The 22,338-nt window shown below is 37.2% G+C and overlaps 1 protein-coding gene across 6 annotated transcripts in view; it reads left to right on the forward strand.

Annotated features, from left to right (window-relative positions):
* LOC6538519 (furin-like protease 1) overlaps positions 1 to 22,338 on the forward strand; it is a 136,233-nt gene that overhangs the window by 30,698 nt on the left and 83,197 nt on the right. For 2 of the 6 annotated variants that reach the window (XM_039376386.2, XM_015193413.3), the window contains 2 exons: positions 4,657 to 4,724; positions 12,664 to 12,728. The exons of 1 other annotated variant lie outside the window; for it this stretch is intronic. The gene's annotated coding sequence lies outside the window, so the exon portion shown is untranslated. Of the gene's footprint in view, positions 1 to 4,656; positions 4,725 to 6,255; positions 6,317 to 12,663; positions 12,729 to 22,338 lie in introns of those variants that run through there. 3 more of the 6 variants (XM_015193414.3, XM_015193415.3, XM_015193412.3) reach the window with 2 other exon arrangements.

Raw genomic sequence — 22,338 nt, forward strand, 5'->3', positions numbered from 1 at the left:
TGTTGAACCCGTTTTTCCTTTTCCCCTTTTCTCCTAGTGGATTTAGTCCTTAAGCCCCCCAGGATCCAATTCACTGTGCTCCACTCACCATTCTTTATACGCCTTTTTCGGGTTTCTGTTTCATATTTCTAGTCATACAGTTGAGTGAATTTGACAAATTATAAAATGGCGCACAACCCAAAAATCCAAGGACTACAACGAAAACATCAAGGCGAATAACATGCAAGTTTTTGCCCATATATACATATATACGTATTATGAAGGACATGTTACTCAGTGTATACTAATGATTATTAATGTTCATAAGGATTTGGCCAAAAGTTCTCGTTTCGCATTTTCTTTGTCCGCCTCGAGGGGTTATCCTCGTACGAGTTAAATTGCCTGAGAGATGGACCTACTGTTGCCCCTTTTTGTGTTTTGAACCGAAATGTGACATGTAATTGAATAGGAATTTAATAAGGTTTTTACAATCGAAAAGGCTTGATTTGGTGGAAAAACAAAATATAAATAAAGGCAAAAGCGCAAAATGTAAACAAATTGTATCTGATCGGAATAAAATTTAGAAATTGTATTAATGCTTCCCAAAAATAAAGTAGAAAATAATGCAAATCGGAAATGACTGTTTTTTGTAGTACAAATTACGCGCAACTGCACGCATAATTATTTGCTAATTAAATCACTTTCACAGTGTCGATTGCACAACCGCAAAAACAATGCCATCAAAATTTGTTTAATTATACAGATATTACAAATATATTGTGTTTGCGCCACTATAGAATTAAACAGACTCACGCAGATTACGGAACATTTACAAAGTCCACAACATTTCACAATTACGAATTCAGAATTTTATGACGATCAATTTCTAATTGTCAACAAAGCAAAATCATACAATTAATAATTGCTGCCCCCTGGAAATCGAACCAAAATGAAATTATAAATGCAATTTGACCGGCTGACTTTAAAATCCGGGCGTGAAGGCTAACGACACATCTGATAGTCAAAATAAATTTACGGCGCTTAAAATCAGAGTTGTAAATTAAAAAGTCATGACAACAAAGTATTAATGAGTGCTTCTCACGAATAAAGCTCTTTAAGCTCTGAAGGTGAAGGTTATTAGCGAATGATAATTTGTTAACAATTTTAATTTAATCAGGAAATATGTTAAAATGGATAATTAACAGAAATGAATAAATAAAAATGCCTCTATAATCCTCAATAGAATGAATTTCATAGCTTTTTCTTTTCGACTTGACAGCGAACTAAACTAGTTGCGCTTTTAAATTGATAAACTTTGGTCTGATGCCACCATGTCCTGCACAATTTCTGCACATCTCCCACCGAGGGGTGTAATTACTAACAAAATCAAGAAACTTTTCCTCTCCTTTTGGCCAGCTAATGATTGTTTGATAAGCTCTTCCGGGGCAACAGGGGGATTGCATTGAAAGAATGGAGTGCTGCTCGAAGGAACAGAATGCGGCAGATTATTTATATATACTTGGATACGGTGCAAAAGGGGGGAAATGGACTTGATGAAGGACCCTGAATGGCGGAGCACCGAGGCATAAATAAATAAAACAAAAAGCCGTGGAAAGTGCCGAACAAGTTGCACTTGTCGTCGACCATTGGCCATTGGCCATCCGTCTCATCCTTTTATCCTTGCGCGTTGCTAGTTTGCCATTATACATATATATGTATATATATATATATATATATAGACCATTTCTTTTTGGGCTGTCCTGCTGTGCAGATATGCAAGTTGCATGACAAAAGTTTCACAATTAAAACGGCAACAAGAGCTACATTTTAAAGAGAGACTTGTGGCTGGAACGTTAAATTTTATATGCTGGCCGAGTGAAATTCATAGCCAAAGTCTATTTTATAGCTGCAACACAAGTTTTTCCACCCATTCCGCACTGCCCACTGCCCTTTGCGGAAAAGTTATCCATTTTTCTTGTTGGCTTTTTATATGTTTTTGTTTTACAGCCTTCTTTTTCATTTTGGGTTTTTTTTGTGTTGTCTGTGTTGGCTAGCCGGAAGTTGTTAGCATGAAATCTGATTTGGGAAGGCAGCGACAGGGAATTTCTGGCTTTTTGGATTTTGTGCATTGTGTCGGCTTAGTACTCGAAAAGTTAAGGGCTGGCAGATAGTTGAATGAACTGTGAAAGGGTTCTGCATTAATATAGATTTGCTCGATGATTTGCTCAACAATAAGTTGGCAAACTTTATGATGTCTGCATTAATGTGGTTTATTGTGCAAGTTGAAGTCAACATTTAAAGTCAAAAATGTTGGCATAAAACACAGTAATTCCGGACTATTAGTCATCAGAAACACACATAAAAAAGCCATTATATTAGTTTTAATGGAATTCCAAACAACACTCAAATAATTTATATTCAACTTTTGACATCTCTTAAACTACAAATGTCAAAAGCATCAACATTTTGTGGTTTTCGACAGGAGACCCAAAAATGCAAAGTTATTAACACTTAGCACACATTTAACCCTCTAACTTCAGCATTGTAATATCTATGGAAATGCTTTTTAATGACCACAGAAACGAAACTTAACTTTCGTATATGTCGATTACACAAATTTGTAGAACAAAACACAACAAAGTCGGTTTGGGGCGAAGAAGCTTGAAGGGTGTTTTAATTAAAAGTTTTCCCTTTTGGGACTTCATAACTCTTTTCTCCTCCCCTATCCATGAGTATTCAAACTCTTCTTCAGGGTATGTAAAAATATTTGGAACAATATTACTATAATTTGGCCAAAGGGAATTTCGGTAGCCGGAATGCAGATAAACATATCCTAAAGGACATATTTAACTATGAAACATAACATTCTCGTTAAACTGACATTGAATTATCGAAAGGGTAATTATAAAAAGTAATAACCCAATACTTGTTTCATGCTTCAATAATTTGATATATTCATTCCATATTAACACCATAACGTAAACCGATTTTCATAAAGCTTTGCCACCTCAATAACCACAAATTAGAACTTAAATAAAATCGAAATGGTTTTGATTGAACCGCTCTCCATGAAATATATGCACATACATGCGGATGCAATTGTATAGATATGGATTTATTGTGGAATTTTAAGTTCCTTTTTCCCCACCACAACAGAGCAGGCCGCCATTTCGAAACTAATATGAAATGCAACAATTCCGTTGCCCAAAGCACTCCCTTTGGGGGCGTGGCACTGCGGACTAAAAATTTCTCGGCTTATGAGTTTTACATGCTGTAGTATAAAGGGGAAATTGTGAGGGATTATACTCACTCTATTTTTACGTTCACAGACCGCAAAACACGTTCGAATCAGATCAATTAAATCAACTAATATATAGATATTTCTTAGTATGAGAATAATTTCCAATAACTGTCGATCTGGAAATAGATAGGTTTAGTTCTGAAAATAAAATGTATGAATGCTGATGAAAAAAGTGTAGTTTATTATTGACGCTGTAGATGAATCATGAAATTTATAATTAATAAGCATCTGTTTTATAAATCCCGCTAGTACATATTCCTGGAATTCTTTGTTAATCTACAGCTTATCTTAAAGGTTTTATTGTTCATGGCGATAGGAATTAGCAATTATACATTTCCGGCCATTATTTATAAGGCACGTTTCTACTTGATTCTACTGTTTACCCAATAAAAATGGATTGCTTTGTGTTGCCCCACAAAAGGAATAATGTGCACAAACCAATTACTTGACGAGCAAAAATCTTAGAGAAAAACAAATGCCAGAAAAGTGCTCAAATTCTATAAAGAAATTCAATTCCAAGCAGAATCAAAATAAAATATGGTGGCAGTGAAAGCGCGAAAAGATCAGCAAAGAAACTAATTTGCATGCAAAAGATTCCAAATTGAGTGAGCAGAATGAAATAAAAACATATTTTATTTTTCTGAAATTATCCTAAACCGAAGGCCAAAGGATTCCATGTTTAAATCACTTGCAATTATAACTAGGATAAGGACAAACCGAAGGCGGGATCAGCACAATTATGTAAGTCAACATACAAACATTGCACATTTAGATAGAATTTGGTTGTTGCTGCTTCTGCCGGTTGTCAAGTCAATTGCGTAATTAACATTCGTAAGCTAGTTGCAGGCAATTTGGGGGAAGGGCACCAACTCGAACCCCAGGCACTACTCAACCTAATTGAAAATTTGGGCCAAAGCCAAATAGAAACAAGTAGCAGCCAAACTGTTTTGCCTTTCAATTGGCATCTCTAGTCGTCTATGGGAGTCATAATTCTACAAGGACTTCGGACGTCGCCTTAAGATGTCCTTCCAGGTTACTTGACATTAGAATATGCTACTTATGTGGGTCCTCGATTTGGCCAGTTGGACAACAAAGCAGCAACATCATCATCGTATAAGATGTTGCACAGTTTCAATATGTGTTTAATGCCATGCTGCAAGTGGACCTAATGAGCATTCATTATACATGAAATGTTACATTCACAATTCATATAGCATTCTATTAGTTCGTATTTACGGTGACTTTAAATGAATAGATGCGAATTTTCTCAGCAATACGTAATAATTGCTTGTTAAAATTGAATTTGTCACCGCTTATAACGCTTCAATTAATTTAGTTTAATTAAATTACTTAATGCTCTACTTCTCTCTTTGCAGGTAAACCAGAATTAGGCGAATGCATCAATTATGTTAACAGTAATAACCCATATACCTCATTTTAATGTGTGAGTACAATAATCTGAATCAAAAATTCTGAAACGATGAAATCATAGGAAACTAAAAAATTGGTTGCGGCATAAAATGTTATTTGACTTTCCTAGAAATATTGTTGATAAAAACCTCATTTTAATGTGTGAGTACAATAATCTGAATCAAAAATTCTGAAACGATGAAATTATAGGAAAGTAAAAAATATGCTGCGGCATAAAATGTTATTTGACTTTCCTAGAAATATTGTTGATAAAAACAAACATATAATTCCCAAGAGGACATCACTCGTTTTGCAGTAGAGAGCACTTATATTATTTGTTAATTATTTTTACGGTGATGAATTTGCAGTTGTAACCAAATGTTGTGCTACAGTCACGCTCAAAAGTGCTTAGTGGCATCGTGATAATTTTTAGCCCAGCTCAACGACGCCCACTTAGTTTTCCCCGTGGTAATTACTAAAAAATCTAAACCGCACTTCGTGTTCGAGTGATTTTTTAGCAGGTTTAAGGAGGGAAATGATAAACATTTCGATTAGCGGTTCAATTGAGTGCACATAACTGTAGAGGAACCTGCAAAACGGGCACCTGTCACAGTGGGAAAACTGTTAATTGAATTGCCCTAGAAAATCGAAGCCTACCTAGGTTCATTAGGGAAGAAGTCGAGCATCGGTATTTCTGTAAACAACGTTCTCATTCACAAATTACACCAAAAGAAATTTAGGGTTGTAATGTTTAAGAAACCAAGTAGATTTGTATATCACATAATATATTTATATTATATTTAAATAATTTATTTCTTAAAATGAATATGAAATTGAAACACATATTTTAGTCACCTCAATTTCGTTCAGTGCAATATTCTTCGGATGAAATTCGAATTTGCTTTTGATTAGCACTCCGTAAATTCGTTGGGCAAAGCCCGTGAGTCTGCGTAACTGTATCTCGTATCTTGTATCTTGTATCTGCTAATTGCTCTGATTACCGCATTCGCTGGCAATTCAGGCAAAAGTTCAGTAAACTCATGCATGCCACAAACGCAATTATATTATAATTTATTATATATTTTATAATTTGCTGCATGTGGAGGTACTGATAGTACAGAATCCCTCGAGTCTTATCACTTCGACCTGTTCCACCTTACCCTCAGTCTCTGTAAATCCCCAAAGTAAGCAGATAAGATAGAAAATATATATTCTAAATAATAATATATTACTTTTAGCATTTTTAGCTGTTCTGTAGTTATAAAATACTGCATCTGTTTCGGCTTTTGTTTGCTTCGTAATTGCAATGCTTTGTTTTTCGAGTTTTATAACCTGCCATTAAATGTAGATTTTAATTTCGAAAAACATTTTTTTACATTTACACAAGCATTGCATTAATATCAGCCCCTCATCATCATTATAAGCCCGCAATTGATTATCAGCAATTATTTGAAATTCTGTGTGTTTATTTCGACCGCTCGCATTTCCCCTCGAAATCGACGAGAGAATTTCCCCCAGCTAAGTGATAAGCCAAACACGTTCTCATGCGGTTCAGTTGTGTTTAGACCTTGTGCTTAGCCGGTTCGACTTTGAAGAGCGAGCGATAAGTTTAGTGCAATTGTTCTGGTATGTTAGCATTATTTATCAGATTGTTTACAATTACTAGTATTGTGAAATGATTTAGCAGTGCGTTAATATGTGAATAATTACAAGAGCTCTTGAAAAATGTTTACTTGCTAACAAACAAAATAGTGAATATAAAACAATGTTTTCTCGCTGCTAAAAAGCAAATGAATCAAATATTTCGGAGTAAGATAAGAGTTTTCAAGAGTTCCAAATAATATTATGGAATTTCAAGAACTCAATTATTAAACTATATATATTTTTCTAAGAATTTATTTATGGGCTTTCTCGTCATGTTGATTCGTATAAATGTTGAACTCATTTAAAAGCTGCCACACTCAAGTGCAATACATATATTCTTTAGTCAACAGGCAATAAATCAAAGTTAATTCGATTAGCAGCCTTGAAGATGATCGCCCACTTGAGAGCCAAATAAATAAATAATTCTGTAGTGTTGTGCGACTACATAGCTTTTATTAAGAATAGCTAAATCTTTAGCTTGCTAATATCTTGTCATGGCAGAAAATCACTCAACATGAAGCAAAAAAATTTGGCTATAAATAAAGACAAGATGTGAACTTCCGCTTGAGACACGAGCCACTCGATATTCAATTGCAGAAATCTTCAAACCCCGTTTTTTGTACTCTCAAAGCCGGTTGCCAAGGTCGAGATGTTGTTATATTTTTGGCATTTGAGATAGTTTTGGTTGTGCATATAAATAATTTCAATTTATATTCGATGCGCTTCACCGAGACAGACAGCTAAACAGATAGAGCAACAGACTCAAGACACCAATTAAGTGTCTCAAGAAGTGAACGGACCATGAAGCACTTTTCAATGTCAGCACGGAGATAAAAAATGTTCATAAACCTATATCTTCAGCCACAACCAGCTTCAGCAAAAGGTCAGCCAGTCAGAAGTCAGTTTGGGGGCTCACTCAATTGAATTGTGTAACTTGAAATGTTTAAGTATAATTAAAGCAGCCCCAAGGCGGCGACCAGCGATGCCGAAGATTGAAGTCCCAACAGATCGCTTTTGAAGTTCATATTTTGAGTGGAGTGAGTGATGAGTGTGCGGAGCGGAGCCAGCTGCTCATCAGTGAGCTTTGATCTCTTACTACTCTGACTAATAGCAGAAGTACACTTAAATAAAATAGTAAAATGAAGAACTAAAACTGCCTTGTGTTAGATGAACCAATTATATCACTATAACCAGGCTATCGCATTTTTAAAAATGACTCCATGTTTGAAGGCATCAGTATTCCGCATTAATAAACATCACTTTGAACGTATTTCCATTTGACCTGTTTTTTCCCAGATTTTTCAACTATTTTCCTAGTTTTTCCCTCACCTTCCTCTCTTTTTTTCTTGTAAACGCCCTGAAACGAGCATGTGAGGCGGCATCTTCTTCAACACTCTTGAGTTCCAAGTCCTGTTCAAGTTTTCTACTGCAGCATAATTTTCAATTGCTTTGGGGAAAGGCAGAGCCTTCGGTTCAATTCAATTCGATTCGATTTTTGCCCAATCCACCGCAAACTGTCAGGTGAGAAGGTAAATGGGCAAATGGGGAAAATTCTCCATTGAAACGTATCCTGCACTGATTTTGCTGCACAAATGAGCAGACCTCGATGTGTCTGAGTTGTCATGTAGAATGGTTGTCAAATCGATGCCATGCAAAATTCCATTTTTGCCTGAACGAAGAGGTTGAAAAGCATTTCTACCTTTTCGGTTTTCGGTCAGAATATTTAATTAGGACAATTGACTTGACTCTGACTCTGATTCTGACTCCGAGCCCTGCCATTTTGTGAGTCAAAATTTGATAAACTCGTTGACGTTTAATTGTTGGCAAATGGTTTTGCATACTAAACACTAACAAATTGAGGTCGTCTTAGAAGTGAAAGAAATAAAAGAACTTCGTGTTTGACACGGAAGAGTATAGATAAACTAAACATGTATATCTTTACTTTAAAGAATCGAAATTTGTCATATACCATCCATTTAGTAATTAAACCATTTAGTTATGATAATTTAAAGAAAACGCTTGTATATGGCCGCAAAATAAATCATAATTGTGGTTAATTTTCTTCCCACTTACAAACCAAAGGCACAGGCAACACACAAACCCTGTCATCCCCAAAAACCGGCAGAAAAAACCATTTCGCATAAAAGCCGCAAACAGATGAAACCAACAGGGAAAGCCAAAAATGAAAGCCAGAAATGAGAGGAAGACCAAAGCCAGCCACAGATTCATTCCACAGGCAGGCAGGCATATGAAAAATAATGCGTGTCGTACCAATTTCATTGCACTTTTCCAGACAGCCCTTAATCTCTGTCCTAAAATTGCAGAGAAAAATATATATATTTTTTTGTTATATTTTAAAAATAGTTTTTAAATATTTGAGGTGCACAGGTTTGATGATTTGTGGTTCGGATTTATTTTTGCATATCTCTAAATATATTATTTTTAACCATCAAGGTATATTTAATTAAAACTTCCCAATAATGTATTGTGCTGTAGGCAATGTTTTGTTTACAATCTGTTTACAAAAAAACCATGATACATTTTTGTTTACTGTGTGAGGGATTTGATGGACACAGGGCATTGCACAAAAATCTCATTCGGCATGGTAGACTCGACCAGAAACTGGGTTTTGTGACGGATTCCGGGCCAGTTGAAATTAGCATGCATGTGGATATGTGTGAGCGTAATTACCAAAGGCAACAGACACTCACTCACTCACTCCCCGCTTGACAGACACCAACCACCACCCATACGAGCCAACCACTGACATTTGACCCACCTTAATCAGTGCTGGCATTGCATTATGTTTTTGGGGCGTGGCGCCATCACTTGGCATTAAATTGGCTTGCAGGCTTTCGGGCCAAAAAGCTCAATCGCTTGTCAATCATATAATCATAATAAAAAAAAAATCGTGAAAAAAAAAACAAAAATTACGCAAAAAACAACAACCCGGGGCGAGTGGACTTAATTGTTTTTGCTTGTTTTGGCTTTTGTGGTTTTGCATTATTCATGAGAAGGAAGTGGAACAACCCTTTAATCCTCCTCAAATTCACGGGGGAATTCGGTGGGTGCAATTTCCGAGCCCCGTCGTCTGTCAACTGCAGTCGGTTTAATGTTTAAGAATAATTCCCCCACTTATGTTGTCGCCCGGAATTAAGTGAATTGTCAATTTGCTTGTCAATTGCGCATTTACCCCTTGAGGTTGGTCTCGTGGTTTTAAATTTGCGGATACCGCCGCGGCGGTTTCGATGGGTCAGTGTCGGGTCGTAAGGATTGGCTTAAGGGTCGTTTACTTTCGGTTGAATTAGGTCAAAGTTGAAAGAACCTTTTACCGCATATTAGGGGTTGAATTGAAGGCTTTACAATAATGAGGACTAATCATAACATTTCGGAGAATATCCAGTTTATTAAGAAGTGGGCTACAAATTTCCTTGATTCGTGCAAATTAGTTAATGAATTTTATTGATTTCATTTGATATTCGTCATATATCACATAGCGTGCTTTTAATTGGGTTTGTCAATACACATATATATTACATATGAACCACATGCTGTAATCTAATAACCTTTAAAATTATTTTCAACCGCAGACTGCAATTAGTTTGCACTTATACATACATTATTATCTGCTGTCTCTCACCCGAAAATTCTCGGAAAAAAAAACAAAGCCAAAACCATGAATGTAGACCGCAAAAATTCCAATTCGCATCCCGTGAACACTTTGCACTATAATCCGTTTAGCCCAGGTATTTGTTTATACAATGGCGGAGGTGAAAAATATAGGAAATATCCAGGCGAACTAAAACCACACAAACCACCCAACTGCCTATGCCGATAACAAATCCCTGTCATATTTATGCTGAGCGTGGAGGTCCTTGCCTGTCGAGAGTGATGCTAGTTGTTTGGGGCAAGTCCTTTGTCAAAATGCGGCTTAAAATATTTTGCGCAAATATTTTCATGACAGGTGCATGAAGCAAATACACCCACAAGCATGCAACCAGAACTGTATTAGTGTCAGGACTTGTGTGGGTATATATATATATATATGTATATATATATATACAGATATAGGATACCGCACATCCTGTTTTAGTTTCATAAAATCCGTTAATGAAAGCCAGCTCAACCTAATGGAGATTTATTGTTTTTTGCACTTTCTGCCATACGAACTGACTGTCACATTTATTAGATTACGTTACCTGTCTTCTCCTGTCATCATTGTTGAGTTACTTTTCTGGGTTTTGGGTTCACGTTTTTTATCCGACATCATGTGCATGATGTTAATGCGCTAAGTGCAATGCGAAACAAGTGAAAAACCCAAATGATTTATGGCAAGGGGGTCACGTAAGCCAAATTTTTATAAATGTATCCACAATTTAAATAACTTGTGATTTATTTGGGGATAACGTCCGTGAGTGGCTTTTTAGTTATTGATATTTTTAGAAGGTGACTTAAGTAAAGTTGCATTTATTTAAACGACAAGTCTGTATTTATCAATCAACCTGGGTTTGTTTTGAAATGCTAATCATCTGTGCAAACTACGTGTAAGTAAATTGCTGCTTGTAACATACTTGCTACACTCCGAAATGTAATCATTCATGGGTGCTTATTATGTATTCAACTTTGATATCTAATTATTGATCGGCAAGTCTGTGTAGACACAAGAAAGAGGGAGTATGCAAAACCTTTCAAACTAATTAGTATAGCCCGCAATGAGCAGTAATTAAATCATATTCCAAAGACGGCAGCCAAACGAATCTCTACTTTCGCTTCAGTTTGTGCCTGTGTCATCTGCCTCTATCCTTCCGTCCTTTGCTATCCTTTCTCTGTTTATTTAAGCCCATCGACAAGGACTTAACCACGCACAGAGGCAGAGACAGCTTCAACGATTTGCCTCTGACCTGCTGCAGGAAGATCCAAATGAATGGTTGGCTTCCACCAGGTGAAGAAAGTGGCGAAAGGGGCCGACCACTTGACACACATACACCTACATCCACACCTACACCTACACATACTGATACAGTTACAGTTACACCAGCGGCCAAGACGGCAAAGTCAACAATGCGCCAAAGTAGAAAAGAGGGTTTGAGGTTAATGGGTGCTCAGTGCTGTCAGGTTTAAGATAGCTATAAAACAAAGTCAAATGAAGAATACATTAGTATATAACTGAGAATATTAAAGGTTTTCCTGATAAATATTTACGTGTCTTTTAAAATCTACGCTATTCTTTAATGTTTAAACTGCATTCTGTGTCAGTGTTTGCCTGAATGTCTTTTCTAGCTTTGTTTCTAGATTATTTGTTGCTGCCTTTTTCGTTTTGTTTGTGGCCAACCCCGTTGGCCAAAGGACTTTACCTAATGCTGCGGATAAGACCTGTGCACCAAGAGACTCAGTGTTATTTCTTAAATGTTAGGGAAAGTATGTAGAATAGTATGTAGATCCATAAGGAAAAAAATATATATATTTAAAAAAAATTATCTTTAAAATGCTTTTTAGAGAACATAGGCTTATGTAGGTAATATTTCTGCATAGAAAATATAAATTCATATTTTTATATAGATTTTTTTTTATTTATTTTATAGAGCATGAAAGTCTCGACTTGTTTCAAAAGTAGATTTTGTTTGTGGCAATTGTTGTTGCTTATGTTTGGCATTTAAATTCTAAGCGCCTGTCAGCTTATTGGGTGTGAAAAATCCGGGCAACGGAGCAGAGTTTTCCCTGGATATTGACAAAGGATGGCGAAAAGAGAGTGAAAACTGCAACTCTGTTATTTGATTTGCTTTTGGCTTTCGATTTCAGCTGTCACGTCTTGTCTCCGTGTGGACTTGACTTCCATCGACACCATTCCAATCTACATGGGAGTGTTGCAGTACACTTTATATCGATTGCAGTGGACTTTTCGAATTTAGTTTTTTTTCCCATGAACTTTGCGTCATTTTTGGTTGGGTTGATGTCACCTTTTAAGTTTTGTACATTACCCCGAAACTTTTTCCTGCACAGAAAGTTTAATGCAAACTGTCGACGAGCACACAAAACTAGGCAACATAATGTTCACATAAAATGATGTGCAAACTACTTTGACACAAGCACGATTAAACAGCAAATGTTTGCGTTAATTTCTGCCGAAAAATATCTGGCTTATCACATTCTAAATAATCATTTGGGAAGAGAATTTTCCCAGTGGTCGTCGTGGGGTCAGAATGTATGCCTTTCCACAAGTAAAACTAATTGAGTCTGCCTTTTCTTTCCCCATCTCGCACTCAAACTGCCCTGATAATGCCCAAACTTTTTCTCATATACAAATTTTCTCCTTCTGTATTATTTTCTAGTCTGAAGTCGGTCTGAAGTGCTATCCTGGACATTTCGTTTTAGCCGCCGCCTGGCTTCATCTAACGTAAGTCTTAATTTATGCTTAAGAGTGGCCTCAGTTGGGCCAAAATGTCTGGGCTGAAATGAATGAATAACTTTTTAGTCAATGCCATCGAAAAGTTATTTGTTTAGGACAGACAGGCTGTGGCACTGGGGCGGAAAAGACGACCCTAAAGAAAATCAAGAAAACAAAAGCAAAATGATGACAAATGATAAATGATTTTATCGCAGTCAGGAGCGAGTGTCTATGACAGGCTAAAAAGAAAGAAAGTATAGTAAAAAAAGGTTAGTTAAGATTTGGGAACAGCTTAGAAAAATAATTTTCAAATGACTTTGTCGAACAGAGCTCTGCAACTGCAGCTTTGTTATTAAAATTGTACATTATTGGGAATTTAATTACATAAAAAGAAGGAGTAAAAGAAAATTATACATATAAGAAATATATTAAATATTGAAAAATGTCAAAATATAATATATTTTTTGCTCTTGCTCCTTCCAATTTTCTGCTCATTCCACATCGAAGCCGAATATTTGTAAAAAGACCATGAAGAAAAAAGCAAGGAAGTTGTGGGGAATTAGATTTGAATTTTACGCTTGCCGAAAGCAATGATGAACATTTTTGGCTTGAATGCCTTGTTCAACTATCTTTGATGAGCTGCTGCGATGACTGCAGAGCAAAAATTATTTTTATTATGCCACCAGAAAGTGATGGCAAATGTAAACAAAGTTCCGGCAGCAGAACAATAAGCGATGATACTTTGCATAATGAAATGGATTTTGAAATGGAATTGTGTACATAACAAATCCATTCAAATAAATGTTTATTTAAAGTCACGAAATGTCTTTGAGTATCTTTGAGTTTTAGTCAGTGTTGGTCAAAAATTAAATCAGAATAGTATAATCCACCTTTCAATCAACACCTGTTTAGAGCAAACGTTGAGTCCATTTAATTGTATAACGTTCAAATAGTTTGCTTATGCTGTACCACCCTGCGTATGCGTAATATATTTGTTTTGCGGCAATTTTAAAACCATTAAACCAACATTACATAGCCCCGAGAACAGCCACTGAATTATGGCCAATGATTAGAAATAAGGTTGCAAAAAAGTGTACGAAAATAAAAAACAGAAAAAAGAAACCCGGAAAATCCTAGCTCTTAGCCCGAAGTCATAAATTAGTTGTAACCGGAGAGCAAAAAGAAGTGGCGTGGGGGGACTGTAACATAAAAACGTCTGCTTTTGCTATAATTGGCCACATATTTCGCCCGACCCGACCAGGCCCAAAACAAACCAAAAACCAAAGTCAGGTAACGTTAGTCCTGGCTTTTGCCAGTACTTGACATACGGGGATTTGTTACCATTACCAGAGGGGGAAAGGAGGAGAAGGGTGCGCGGTCCTTTTTGGGTTATGCATCCTGTAAACTAGTGCTCTGTTTTCGGCCATATCAATATATATTTTCCAGAGCATGGACATGCCAACGAGACCCAAACCGAAAATAAAATACAAGCAAATAAAATGGCAACAACTATCCCAGGTTGATGTTTGTTATGGAAATCCGGCCAGGATTGCTGAATGGTAATAATTTTGTAGATAGTTCCGTTGGGCTTCGCCTGTGAATGGAGATTTCGGGATATCACGTAAATGGAAATGAGCCCAAAAGAGATTTTGCTGGATGACGATGTGACCCGATGAATAAAGATGGTAGCGGTGGAAAAACTGTGATATTCGAGGCGGAAAAACTAGGGGAAATTAAATGTTTATGTACCTGGAAATATTACTCTTTTTACAATTCTTTAGAAAATATTTGAACTTTATTTTTTAGATACAGTTGCCCATAATTGCGTAATGCTCTTTTATAAATGCCTGATAAAACACATTTGCCAAGTTTGTTTTTCTTGTTCACAACTTCACGATGGAAAAGCAAAAGTTATGGGAAAAGCAATCAAGGTATAACTTATTGGTTGCAATCCCATGCTTAACCAAGTCAGCACTGAACCTCCTCCTAAAGCAATCAAAGAAAGGGGCCTAGAGCAGATGCAGTGAAAAAGTGACTGCAAGACACACAAATTGGCAAATGCCGATGAGTTTGTTGGTCCTGCAAAGGACCTCGCAGCTGCAGAAAAGCTGGCCCAACTAAAATGCCAATTCAATCGCTCGCAATAGGAGACACACACGAAAAACACATACAAATTGATAGAGCTTTTTTATTTTACCCCAATATCCATCCTTCTCCATTTTCTTTAAAACATATTGGCAAATGTCATTCGGTAGTCGTTATAAAACAAACACAGACACACAAGTGCAGTTATAAAGACGCATAGACGGCATACACAATGCTCTCTAGTATGCCATTCTAATAATATAAACTTTACATAAATGTTTTCCTTGCAAATAGAAGCGAGCAGCGAAACAGAATGGCTTGAGTGGGCTGCCAGCAAGGGAGAGGGGGTGGGGGTGGTTTATGTGGGGGAGTGGTTGGCCTTATATGTGAGTGGGTGTGTCTGTGTGTGTGTGTGTGTTTGAGTGTGTTTGCACTGGACGCAGCTGCTGAGCTGGCAATCGCATTGCAGTTTGTCAGGCGGCGAGACAGTCAGTCGACACAGTCAAAAAGGCTTTTTATCTCAGAAATAGTTTTGCCATTTCCACGGTATCTACATGGCACAGGAAAATAGTAGACACAAGCTACAGAGAATTGGCTATAAAAGGAGTTATTAAAAAATGTTTATATTTAACTTTGTCAATACCCTGTCTGTAAACGAACTTCCTAGAACTTCCTTAATGGCTTCACCTAGTTGTATTATTTTTTTTCCACTTTTAGTAACAGGTATCAATCTAAAATGTTTCCCTTTCCTTTCCGAAAATTTGCCGTAGACAAATATTTGGCTTTATTTGCTTTCGGCTTGATGTGTTACACATGTCGTATGATTGATTTATATTACAAAACTCACATTCGAAATTTGTTTCAGTTTTGTGATTTGTGCCTATGCTCTCTATCTATGTTTGCCACAGTTACCATTTCTTTTTTGCTTAAAATGGAAAAAACTGAAAACTGAACATGGAACCAAGCAGAAGTTTGTGACTTATCTTGTTTTCGGCTGTTGCGCTTTTTGATGGTTCTTCCTGAAAAGAAACCAAAATTGAATAATTAATCGGGATTGATTGGATGTTTGATGCGATGTGCAGGGATGTTGAGAGTGGCCGAGCTCTGAAGTTGAGACCACACAATGCAAGTGTCCTTGTGATTGGCCCCCAACATCCGTTCGCCCAACTAATTGAACAGGCTTGAGCTGCTGTCAGACACAGAGCACACATCCAGTCACATAAATAAACATGACCCAAACAACTCAGGCCACACCTGACCAGTCCTGACCAATCCCTTGCCTTCCGTTGCCGCATCCACATCCTTGCAATCGCTTCATGTGGGTCATGCCGTATATGCCGTATATTGACCACGAAATGGCAAACATTTCCGTGGTTATTTCATAGTTCAAATGTGTGTGGCTTGGGCAAATAAATAATATATAGTATTGTACTGGGACTCCTTCTACATATATATGTACATATGAATTTATGTTCGTAGGTACGTGTGTTGGACGTGGGGAATATGCGGTTTAAATGACAAACTAAATAAAATGAAATACAAAATGGCGCATGGCCAAGTGAAGTCAATGATGCACAACCACATCTTCGAAAAAAAGGGTTTTGACGGGTATATGTGCTAAAGGAATTAGTAAAGTGGAATTTTAAAAAAGCCTGCTTACTTCCTTTAAATATTAGATATTTGCAGAAGCTTTTATCATTCTGAAAAACCAACATATATAGATATAAAGTTAGTAAGTGTATTTACCCGAAATGCATAAGTTTTGTTTTATCAAGGCAAGGCTTAGAATAATGAAAAATCCTCAAAACAAAACTATTATTTTATTTTATTATTTTTTGTTAAAGAACTCTGAGTGCCTGCCATTAATTAAGGTTATTCGTGCTGGTTCCCTTGAAAGGCATTTAAAAAAGAAAGTATTACACTGTAGCTGAGATGGCTCAATTTATTTTGCAAAAAAATAAATAGCACATATCTCCGGAACGATATATTTCCTTTGGTTACATAAATCGCAAATGTGAACCCCTTATTATCCCACAATCTGGGCATTACTTACACCCAACTTTTACTCTAATTGACCACGCCCTTTGCCATTTTTTTGTTGTCAGTGGGTGGCAGATTGTATTTAACTTCTCGGCTGAGTAATATTTCAGCCATGCTTGAACTGCCCGGTTGATTTATGTCGTGTATGAAGTTGTGTTTTTATTGTTCGCCTTTATATATATATAGGAGCATTGCTATATATATTTTATTGCCAGAGGTAGGCGACGCCAGGTGGCGCCACCTAAAGTGGAACATAAATCTACGGAGTTGAAAGGGTTATAAAAACGAGGCGGAAAGTAATTTGAGGAAAGATCGAGTTCATCTGGGCGGAAAAACTGCGTAATTTCTTTCCGTATGTAACTTAAACTGTTGTACGAATAAAAACACATAATTCTCATAATAGTTGCGCCTGAAAAGGGAAACCAATTAAATGTAAACCCAGCACGAATGGTTGATCACACGGTTTATTATATTGCTGCATACGTTGTGGCGAGTGTCATATATAAAAATTGTGCTCTTTTTCTATTTTTCTTCAGTCCAATTGAGGAACAGATGTGTGAAATTGTCCCTATACCAGGAAGGTGAAAAAATTGAGCAAATAAGACGAAAAGTTGGGGGGAAAAGCAGAAAAGAGTGCCGATGGCGCGAAAAATTCCTGTTCATTATTTATTTTATGTTTTCGCTGGAGGGGCTGGTTTTATTTATTTACCTGTGCATTGGTATTTATTTAGTTTTTCAATTCAATTGAATTTCCATTAACAAATTGCGCACTCTGCTCCTCGTCAGTTCCGCATCAACGTCACCGTCATCGCCAACGCCATTGCCATTGCCATTTCGATTGCCAAACGAAGTTTCCACATTTTTCTGCTTGTCCAATTTATGGTCAGGTTTTGTTTCCTCTTATTTATTCTGCCGTGTGATCCATATAAAAAACGCTATAAAAATAAATCATCTCGTTGTGAATGATCGTTGTGTGTGTGTGTGTGTGTGAAAGCAGCAGAATTTTAGATTTTTCCCGAGTCTAAATTATAAATTTAGAAAATAATTGAGAGCAGCTCTTTGTTATGGTTGTATAACAAATTGATGTGAAATTAAGATTTATTTATCAGTGAGCAATGAATTTCAACTGTCCACTGGTATTTTATTATTTTAAATGTTTACCTACCTATTACTTAAAATAGTTGAACTATGAATTGTGAATAGTAACTTTAACTGGTGAAACTAAGGTTCTGCCCAAGTGTTTGACACATTTCCCATTTCGAAAGTGAAATTCCATTAGCATCCCGGGAAACCAAATTTCAACACTTTGTGGTGTGGCCAAAGTACTTCACTATCAGTCCTCAGATATCTGACACATACTTCCCCACACTCTGAAGTTCCAGGCCCAACAAAACCACACCACATCCTCCCACTTTTGAGGACTCTTGAATTATATATTGGCTTCATTACCCATCCAGCCTTGGCCGCCTTACAATCTGGCAAATGTTGTGTTGAGTAGTGGGTATCCTGAGACCAGAAAGGGCGGACTCTTTGACATTCCCATTCAGGCCAGTCGGTTCAAGTCGGTTTCCGTTCCATGGAGAGTGAAAATAAATGGCGTGCAACTTGCAAACCAATTAACCCACAAATTTTGCACTCAATTAGCTGTCCTCCTGCCTGCTGCATATATTACACAGTTGAAATAATTTATTTATTACCACGCCCTGACATTTTATCAAGTTTTACTACTGGTGGCCAATGCACTTCCTCTTCTTCCGCCAATTAGCCTGGGTAAAAGCAAATTATTTTCCGCTCTGGCGGAGAAAAAATAATAAATAATTGAATAAGTTACTCATTAGTGTGCCGACTGGCAGTGACTTCTGGGTGGCTGCTTGGTTGGGCACCAAACAAAAGCGGGTGGAGGTGCAAAAGTAAAAAAAAAAAAACAAAAACACAGAAAAAACATTGAAAGCAGGAAAGTACTCACAATATCCTGGTAACTGTCTGCGTGGGTGTCTCTTATCTAACCTTAACATGCACATTTAGTTGCCTCATCCGCCTTCCCCACTTAACTTCCTTTACCCCCCCACTCCACCCCCTGCAAACAAGCAACTCCGGGTCTTCTTGTCTGTCTGTCTGTCTGGCTGCGTGAATTTGTCACCATTTTGCTGGCAACCTAAGTTGCACTAACTTGTCGCTGTATCTTTGTATCTTTTGCCCTGCCATGGGGTATTATCATATTTTGTATAACAGTAAATAAGCTCTTAAATGGGATATTACAAATGAAGATTTCAAGTGTCTTACAATATATTGCCTCTGAGAGGATTTTCTTCTGATAGTTTTGTAATGCTTGAAGATAAGACTACCTTAAGAGTACCTAAATAAACTACTATCTTTTCTGTGTTTTTTTGGTCTGATTTGTTCTCCTTCCTTTGTCCTCGTTTGCTCCGTCATTTATCAATCATAATGCTGAGTAGACTCATTACTGTTTTGCGCTTAGCACTTTGCCTTTGCCCGGCAACGCAACTGCTTTCCCTTGCCATTTCCCTTAATTTTTCGCTTAACATCTATCCATCTGCCCCCTGCTGTTGCCCTGCCTTCGCCTTTGCGTAATTGCTTTATGCCCTGATTTATGCTTATCTTTAGTCATATTTTTACATTTACCTTTATCACACCATCGTGGATGGTGGGCTGGTAAGGGGGGCGGGAGGAGGCTGCTGGGTCTGGACTGCAAAACGGAGGTTGACCTAATTTCATTGAACTTAATTTTTTCCGCTCATGTCTCTGTCAGCAAAAAGCATTGAGGTACATTTATATACAGGGTGTTTTCGTTTTGTATTAAAAGATCCTTAAAGCACAAAAGCCAAAAACCACAATCAAATTAACTTGACTGCATTTCAAATGTTAAAATTTTCTGCTTTCAAAGATAAAGTATATTTAGCTTTGTTAGTACAGTACTTAAAGCTATAAAATTTTATAACAAAATATATGTGTTTTTTGATAGTTCTAAAGACACTACTGGCCACCTTGCCATTATTCTGCAACAATCATCATAAAACAAGCATTAGATAAACTTCATCGAGTCACATCTGTATCCTGTCTTCTACTCACGTTTTTGTGCGAACATTTTGCGAATGAAGAGATTTTTATCAATCAAAGTGACCATCAGGATGCTCATTTTTTCCCCGCCCAAACTAAATGGGCTGTGTGAACTGCTCAAGATCTCCATCGTTTCAATGCTGAAGCTGGAAAAAAGTTTCCCATGCCCTGCACGTAATGAGGAAGTCACAGCGCAATTAATGTGGCTCATTATTCGTTTTGTTTTTGCTTCTCTGCCACATTTCCGCTCTTATCAGTGGGGATACCATGGGAAATATACGCTCACAAGGCGTGAGGAAAGGACATTAGATAACAGCAGAAGTAGCCGAGTTAACATATAGGTTCGTCCAAAAGTTGAATAAAAATACAATTAAGCCCTACAACCAGTCCTCCCACTCGTTTTTCTTTTCTCTGATATCTATTTCACAGACTGGTATTTGTTTTGTGATGCAGGTCTCAGCATTAATCTGCAGGAATTTAGCTCGAAATTTGTTTTGGCCCAAACTGTGTTACTTTTTAGCTCCATTAAAGCGTGAGAGAGCTAGGTACAGCAGTGAATGCAATTGTAACTCGGATAAACTTTAATGCTTTTCTTCCTTTAAGCACATAAAATAAAGCAATTGTAGTGCTTCGAGTGATTTTAAGGCCAAGTGCTCCCTTAGCCTACAAAAACCTTGTACATCTATTCAATTTTTGAAATCCAGCCACTAAAATTTTGACTGCAGCTGTACGTGTGCAGCAAGTACATGTGTGAGTGTGTGTGTGCAGGGTATTGCCGCATACGTGCCTGCAACACCTAAATACATGCAACAATGGCTTACAGCAGCGAAAGAGACGGGAAATGAGGATGAAAGAGCAGCACAGAGATAGAGAGTCAGACAATGCACGATGCTTAAATTGAAATTCTTTGTTTCTTTAAACGTCCCTGGCCCTGACTATCCCACAGTTTCTATAGCTAAATCTCCTCCTGTCTGACTGACTTGTACGTCGTCGTAACAAAAAGTTCTACGCTGAGCCTTAAAGTATGCTCGGGATTTTTTATATTTAAATAGTTTTTCCCCCATCTGGTGGGGAATGGGTTTGAGTGAATGTGCTGCAGACAAAACAGAAACTTGATGGGCATGTGAGCGTTTGTTGCACATACAATGCGTGCTATGCAGAGGAATTAGAAATGTCGGAGGTAAAACAGAAAATGGAATTGCGAATGCACTTTTTCCGCGCTGTCAGTTGATTATTTTTGAAGAATTTGATGTCCTTTTCTGAATATTAAAACAATTATTTCGGGGTATAAACTAACTAGCATATATTGAATAATATTAACAACTGCAGCCTAATGAAGGTAATTTAGTAATTCAACTAATATAAATTAATATTTCACCAGTTTGCCTAACTTATGAAAATGCAAGAATTGCAGTGATTTTCATTAATTCTCCATAGCTGACAGCAACTGTCTGTCAATTGAAATTTGACTAGTGAAAACTGCACTCAACGCATACAAATTAAGTGACATGCCATGTTTTTGTAATTGGTGTTGTCATTGTCATTGAAATGCATTATTTTGCCATTGCCTGCATTTCAATGACCACAGAGCTTTTTCCTGCACTCAAAAAACAATGATTGTTCCCACTTTGATTGACAGCTAACACGTCCGAGTATCTAACAAAACCGAATTGAAATTGCCTTGCATATGGTTAAAAATGCATTCAGCTTTGGTAATCATGGAGATTTCCACATATTTTGATGAACCATCCGACAGGAAAACAAAAACTTTTTAATTAAAAGGAATGGAGAGGCGGCACCAAAGTTAAAACAAAAAAAATTTCAAAATTTGCATTTGGATGGCATATAGTATAGCCAAAGGGCACCTGACACTTGTGTCGCTCGGGTGGAAAAACCCTTTTTCCCTCTCTTTCTGCTGCATATTAGTCTACTCACTCCGACAGTTTACGAACACACACGCACACACACACACACTGCTATACATTCTCCTGGCAATTCAATTAGAATCTAGAATCTAGGCAGAGTGCACGTCACATATACACACATTTTAATTAAATAAATTCAGTGTTTGCCCGATGCTTGGGCGCCATAAACATTTTGGCGAAGAAGCATGAAAATGAAAACATTTAACTGCCGGTTAGGTTAGTTTGTCCCTTGGGTGGAAGGGCGTATCCGGTATCCGGCTGCTGCTGCTCCGGTTGTGTTTGCATAAAAGCAAGAAAATTGCCCAGCCTGCAGTTTTCCCGAGAAGTAGAAGATGCAGAAGAAGAAGGAGCAGCTGGAGGAGGAACTGGAAAAGCAACACATCGTTTTGCAAAACGTCAACAGATTTGCTTTTCAGCCATCATGCAAGTTTTCCCTGCTCACTACTCCACATAATCAAATTTAACCTGTCTGCCAGGAATGAAGGAGCTCC

Source organism: Drosophila yakuba, chromosome 3R (assembly GCF_016746365.2).
Source record: "Drosophila yakuba strain Tai18E2 chromosome 3R, Prin_Dyak_Tai18E2_2.1, whole genome shotgun sequence".
NCBI lineage: Eukaryota > Metazoa > Arthropoda > Insecta > Diptera > Drosophilidae > Drosophila > Drosophila yakuba.